Source organism: Gobio gobio (assembly GCF_949357685.1).
Source record: "Gobio gobio genome assembly, chromosome: 3".
In the NCBI taxonomy this organism is placed as follows: domain Eukaryota; kingdom Metazoa; phylum Chordata; class Actinopteri; order Cypriniformes; family Gobionidae; genus Gobio; species Gobio gobio.
The window spans coordinates 8,015,234-8,022,076 of NC_137099.1; the positions used below are offsets into that span (position 1 = coordinate 8,015,234).

Sequence of the window (6,843 nt, forward strand, 5' to 3'; positions counted from 1 at the left end):
GATTAAAGCGAACCCTGGTGCGATTGCTCGGTTAGTGCGGTTCATTTGAACATATGTGAACGCTGCCATACGAACCCTGGTGCGGAACAAGACTGCTAAAAAGATGGGTCTCGGTCAGCTTCCAAACAAACTCTGGCGCGGTTCGATTGATATATGAATGCAACACGGACCAAAGACATGTAAATGAACCAAAAACAGGACGTGCTGTCACAAGATGCCGCTACAAGTCAGCTGATTTGACGACGCGGAAAGATCGGTGTATCCAAAATGAGTAGAGGGCAAACGTGGAGCAACGAGGAGGTAAAGTGCCTCATATATGCAGATCTTCGTTTCTGCATACAATGGATAAAATCCTGGTGCTGTTTTGAATGTTTTGAACATTTTATGAGCTCTTCGTGAGTTCTCAGCTGGTAAAAATAAAACCATATGTACACGCATAAAATGATTGCGTTTAATCCATCACACAGCATTGTTTTGAATGTTCGGTAAGCAAGGTCCGTCGCAAAATATACGTCATAAAAGCCAACCAATCAGGTTGTGACCGTATCCCTATGCCTTTGGTTCGGTAACTTTAGGTTCGCTGTAAAAAGTTTGAACGCTAAGCGGACCAGGACTATTTTGTTTTTTGGTCCGGACCAAACGAACCAAACGAACCAAACTACAAGTGTGAACGCACCCTTAATTTTTCAGAAACCCTGCCCCCGGGAACACGCAACAAAGGGGGTGAGGCCATGTTAGGATGCTTCAGAGAAGAGGAAGAGTTGTTGTAGTAGCACATTTAAGAGGCTACTCAAGCTGTCGCATCCATCTTTTTATTGCAATACAGTACGTAACACAAATGCAATAGCATGTCATAGAAGCAAGATGACAACACAAGTTATAACCGTAATTAAACTGAACTTTACCTGTTCTATCTTCATGCAGCAGATATTCTCTGCCTCTGTGCATCTTACAACAGTTCCCACACGAGTGATTTATAGATTGTCAGGACAGAATAGGCTAATCGATGACTTGAAGATAGTTAACTCCACATCAGCTATAGAAATTCATCAGAAACGTCCTGTTACAGTCTACATGTTGTCACTTCTTCTTGAGTCTCTCCATCATAGTCTGACTCAGGTTTGAACATAAAAGGCTGAACAGTTTCAGACATTTTCAGTGCGTGTCTGCGTAAGGTAATTGGAACTACTGACACAAGGTCTTGAAGCTCCGCCCTCTTCCTGAAAGGCGGCCAGGAGCAGCAGATCATTTGCATTTAAAGAGACACACACAAAAACGGCGCGTTTTGCTCACCCTCAAAAAGTGACAATTTTAACATGCTATAAAAAATATATTTTGGGTATTTTGAGCAAAAACTTCACATACACACTCTGTGGACATCAGAGACTTATTTTACATTATAGGACCCCTTTAATTATTGGTGAAACATTCATGCATTTAAGGGTTAAATTTAAATTAAAAAGTCTGTACTAGCTCTCAGTGACCCACTCCTGATAACCATTTTATACTGTATGGTCTTTATTATGCATGTAGGAACCAAGTCATTTGTCCTGGTGCTTTTTAACTTTTCAGTGCATTGTGTGATTGGGAAACATTTACTTTTGATTCCTCCTCTCTTCTTTGCAAGAAGTTTGATTTGTTTTTTTCTTTTTCAGGAGCTTCTGCAGCCAAGTCTCTGCCAGATGGCAAAAACTATCATTTAGCGGACTTCATCTTGGAACCCACTATCTCTAGGACATGTTTGTTTTTCTTGTTTATCTTTTTTAAACAGACCATCTGAATTTGGAACGAGATGTGCATAATGTTTTTCATTGTATCTTTTCTCTTCTGATAGCATCATAAATGTTTGTCACTGACATTTAGCAACACCAGTGCGAATCGTTTCATCTTTATCAATAATTTCTAGGTCACTATAAACAATTTTTCAACATTCTGCACTCTAGCAACTACTTACAACGCCCTAGTAATCACCAAACAACGACACCACAAAGAACTCCCAAGTAAACAACTAGCAATGCACTAGCAACTATCTAGAACCTCTTAGTGACCACCCAGAACAGCCTAGCAACCATCCAAAGCACCCTAGCATCAAAAAAGAAAACTCAAAACATGTTAACAAATACTGGGAACGTTAACAAGCCAACTCCTTAGCTAAAGCAACTGAGATTCTGGTAGCATCATCAATGTTTGTCACTATCTATGTTTCCATCCAAAGTTGCGAATGTAACTTTTTGCGCAAAATTGCAATATTGCATAAAATATATGTGAATATAGCACCGTTTCCCTCCAGTGAGTCGAAGAGAACATAATCGTCTCTTCCTGATAAACAACCTCTAAAAAATCACTAAGAAACATAGGAGAAGCCACCATATATAATAATTTTCGTATATAATTATTTGCGTCTCAGGGAAACTTGTGCGTCTCAATTAACTTGTTGTCTTGCTTTCAGAGGCAGATGCTGCTGTTTGGGAACGCAGTCATGTAAGACGGTTCTAGGAGGGAAATATGCCGAGCATCTTTGACAACAGGTTTCTGAATGACCAAAACAGCATTTCAGATGCTTTGCAAACAAGATTTTTCCGCTGGCACTCTAGCAACTACTTAGCAACTACTTAGAATGCCCTAGTAATCACCTAACAACGGCACCACAAAGAACGCACAAGTAAACAACTAGCAATGCACTAACTATTGTATTGTGTGTACAGTTGTATGTACAGTTATGCTGTTACATCGCGAAAGTCACATGATTCTGGAATATATTCGGTAAATATGTTTCCATTGTAGTTTATGCTCTTGTTTTCGTATCGGATTGAAAATGTATCCGACTCAAGTGACCACATACATTTTTTTATGCACATTTTTGAATTTATGAGCATCTTGGCTTTTCCATTCAGCATTTTTTGATGCAATATCCCAAAATTTGCATAAAAAATAGGTGGATGGAACATAGCTAGTGTCATTTAGCAACACCAGTGCAAATCGTTTCATCTTTATCAATAATTTATAGGTCATTATAAACAATTCTTCAACATTCTGCACTCTAGCAACTACTTAGAACACCCTAGTAATCACCTAACAACGACACACAAAGAACAACTAGAAATGCACTAGCAACTCTAGAACCTCTTACTGACCACCCAGAACAGCCTAGCAACCATCCAAAGCACCCTAGCATCAAAAAAGAAAACTCATAACGTTAACAAATACTGGGACAGTTATCAAGCCAACTCCTTAGCTAAAGCAACTGAGATTCTGATAGCACCATCAATGTTTGTCACTATCATTTAGCAACACCAGTGCGAATCGTTTCATCTTTATCAATAATTTATAGGTCATTATAAACAATTCTTTAACATTCTGCACTCTAGCAACTACTTAGAACGCCCTAGTAATCACCTAACAACGGAACCGCAAAATACACCCAAGTAAACAACTAGCAATGCACTACCCAGAACAGCCTAGCAATCATCCAAAGCACCCTAGTATCACAAAAGAAAACTCATAACATGTTAACAAATACTGGGAAAGTTATCAAGCCAACTCCTTAGCTAAAGCAACTGAAATTATGGTAGCATCATCAATGTTTGTCACTGTCATTTACCAACACCAGTGCAAATTGTTTCATCTTTATCAATAATTCCTTGGTTACTATAGGGGAAAGTGGGGTGAGTTGTGTCAGTTTTTACTCAAAGTGAATTTAAAGTTAGGCCATGACAGTAATGTCTTCAACTTAAGAATGTACATATATTGTTTAGGATGTGATGCATCCATGAGAACAATAACTATGGATCTGAAATAAATTGTTTCAGAATAAAAGCTTTTGGGAAAAAGAAGTGGTCTCGTGGCACAACTTGCCCCTGGTGAGGGCTAAGTTGTGCCTTTGGGGAGAATACGTTGGGGTAAATTGTGCCAGTGATTTCTGAAGTAAAACAGAACATTTTAATGTTATGAACTGTAATGCTACATGAAAGCAAGACAAATTCAATACAAAATTACTAATTTAAAGTTTATTTAGATATTGTAACCCTGTTAAACTGTTGGAATAAGTCATATTTTGTAGTTTTTGGGAAAACACAAAAAACTTAAATACACAATATATGATAATTGTGAATCATTTCAGGCAAAAAGGCTTTGGCAATAAATGCCTGTTGACATACATAGAAAGCTGCCTGTCAAATATGTAACATATAAGAATAAAGTGAGGCTCACTTCTAAACATCCTATTGTGACTTAGGCCTCTACAATTTATCTTTTATTACAGAAACTGAAATCAGTGTTAGCTAAATTAAACAAATGGCAGGTGAGTCAAACACTGATGAGGCATGCCCATCTCCTCACTTCTCCAGATTATCCCCTGTGGGTATGTAGGTCTAGGTGGTCTGGATCTGGCCTACTGCTTAACATCCTACTTGTCAATTCTGCAGGGGCATCTATACATTTCTGCTCCCTTCTGGCTGTACCACCAAGTTTTTGGGGTATGGGTAGTTTCTTGAGCACATCAACTCTAGGGATGACTCCTTCATCGTTTTCTTTAAATGTAAAGATGGGCTTTCCATCCACAGACTTCTTTCAACTTTGGCACAACTTAACCCATGCCCTTTGGCACAAATCACCCCAGACCTTCAAGTTAAAAAAACTAGCATGATCCAGCAGTTAAGAGCTAACATCATGTTAACTGTATAGACTCATTGTGTAGCCTGCTAAAGCACTAAAACAAGTGTGAAATGTTTTCAAACTTGTCTATAATTGTACAGACACTACAATCAAAAAACCTGAAAAAAAAAACAGTTTTTTGAGCTAAATTGTGCTAACCTCTTATGCCATGTGTCTCTCTTCTTTAGAGGATGAGTAAAATGGATGGCTTTTCAAAATTATGTGGTCACATGACCAATTTCTTCTATGGTTTTCCAGAAACAATGGGTGGAACTACTTCCCCCCTGGCACAAATCACCCCACTCTCCCCTACACAATTCTCTAGCAACTACTTAGAGCGCCCTAGTAATCACCAAACAACGGCACCACAAATAACTCCCAAGTAAACAACTAGCAATGCACTAGCAACTATCTATAATCTCTTAGTGACCACCCAGAACAGCCTAGCAACCATCCAAAGCACCCTAGCATCAAAAAAGAAAACTCATAACATGTTAACAAATACACTGCATGAAAAGTGGGATTTTCGACCCCATAAACGCCTGTATACTCCTGGAAATCTCCCTAATTTTCGGCAGTTTTCGACAATTTAGAGGCAGCGAACGTCGCGTTCGTCTGTGCCACAAATTGTCGTAAACGAACCATGACGTAGGTGGAGAGCCCCCCGCTGAGAGACCGCGCGGAGGTGCGACGCCTCTAATTTGCATATGAATAGCAGCGAAACCAGAGAGTCAACGGCCAGACTTGAATTTACTCACTCACTATTGGCTGAAGCCACTACATTTAAAAAAGAAAAATCCCTCGTGATTGGTTGGCAGATCACTGCAAACCAATCATTATTGGTCCCCCTGGCTCATTATAAATGTAAACCCCAATAATAATAATAATAAATATATAATTTATGTTGTAATAATTTGTTTCATATTAATGTTATTGTGCTATGAAGTATTCATACCATCAAGGAATATATGGGAAAATTATACGGACCGTGCCGTTTATTCAAACAAGGGGCTTCATTTATAAGCATACAGCTGTTCATTCAAAGAAAGGGCTTCATTTATAAAACACAGCGGTTTACTCAAAGAAAGAGCTTTATTGTTAAACACACAACTATGTACAGTGCAGCAGTAATGTCTCGTAATGTAAAGTTCGTCGAGCTCCAGGCTGCGAGAGCGCGGTGGCCGCACAATCCATCCAGACACCCCGTCAACAAAGCCGTCTTCCTCGTCAAACATGAGTTCAATGGCCGCGGACTTCCAAACGTCCACCTCATCCAGCACACTCTTGCTTCCAGCAACTGTAATACAATCCATAAAGACAATAAGCAACCTGAAAAATACTCACATTGACAAAAAACGGATCTAATATAATACATCTTACCCTTTTTCTTCTTGATCGACTCCGAGCTAAACTTCGCAGTTTCAGGTTGTTTGTATCTGAAGCTCCGGCGTGTCGATTCATAATACGTCTTACAGGCAGCTGGAAAACAATTACATGAGACTGGTATTAATAAAAACAGTCACGGTAAAATTAAACAAGGAATGAGAAACACATTAGAAGTTACTTACACACAATTTCGTCGTGATCAGCGGTTAAATCTGGACTCGCGGAAATCGCTCCAAGCAGATAAGAGCTCACGGCTTCGTTATGAGGCGAGGATAGTCTGTGTAAACAAAATGTGCAGTTTTAAGCTCGGATCTATTAACGCATCCATTTCCTTATACAGCTGAATAAAAGCATATTCTTTAAATCGTAACGTTACATTACCCATGCTGTGGTTCATAGCGGCTGCAGTTTGCCTCAGAGTTATGAAGACGAAGACAGCCTCCTGAAAATGAGTCCAAAAAGTTCGTCGCGTCCATGCAGAGATTGAGTTGAAGACGGTGTCCTGTCATTGTTGATCACGAAAAAGGAAAGCAGCAAAAAACATCAAAAAAAATAGTTTAAAGCTCGTCTTCTACGCGTCATGGCCATGACCTCGACCTCGCACCTCATTGGACTAGGGCTCTGATATGGAACGCGCCCGGGGCCAAATCTCTTTATACGAAACGCGTGACTTATGATTGTTTCAACCTTCAACACGCCCTGTTTTCCGCTTCACGCACAGTTTTAACATGTTAAGAAGACACATTTGAACGTGTTTCTTAACGCGCACATTCTGTACATGTCGAAGCGTAATATTTTTTTTTT

General features: G+C 39.4%; 1 long non-coding RNA gene across 1 annotated transcript; it reads right to left on the reverse strand.

The window, feature by feature from the left end:
- Window positions 1-5,781: 5,781 nt before the first annotated feature.
- Window positions 5,782-6,264, reverse strand: LOC307123244. The gene is made up of 3 exons (XR_013816141.1): window positions 6,222-6,264; window positions 6,034-6,132; window positions 5,782-5,950 (listed from the first exon to the last, which is right to left on the reverse strand). It is a non-coding gene; the product is annotated as an uncharacterized lncRNA (long non-coding RNA).
- Window positions 6,265-6,843: the final 579 nt, after the last annotated feature.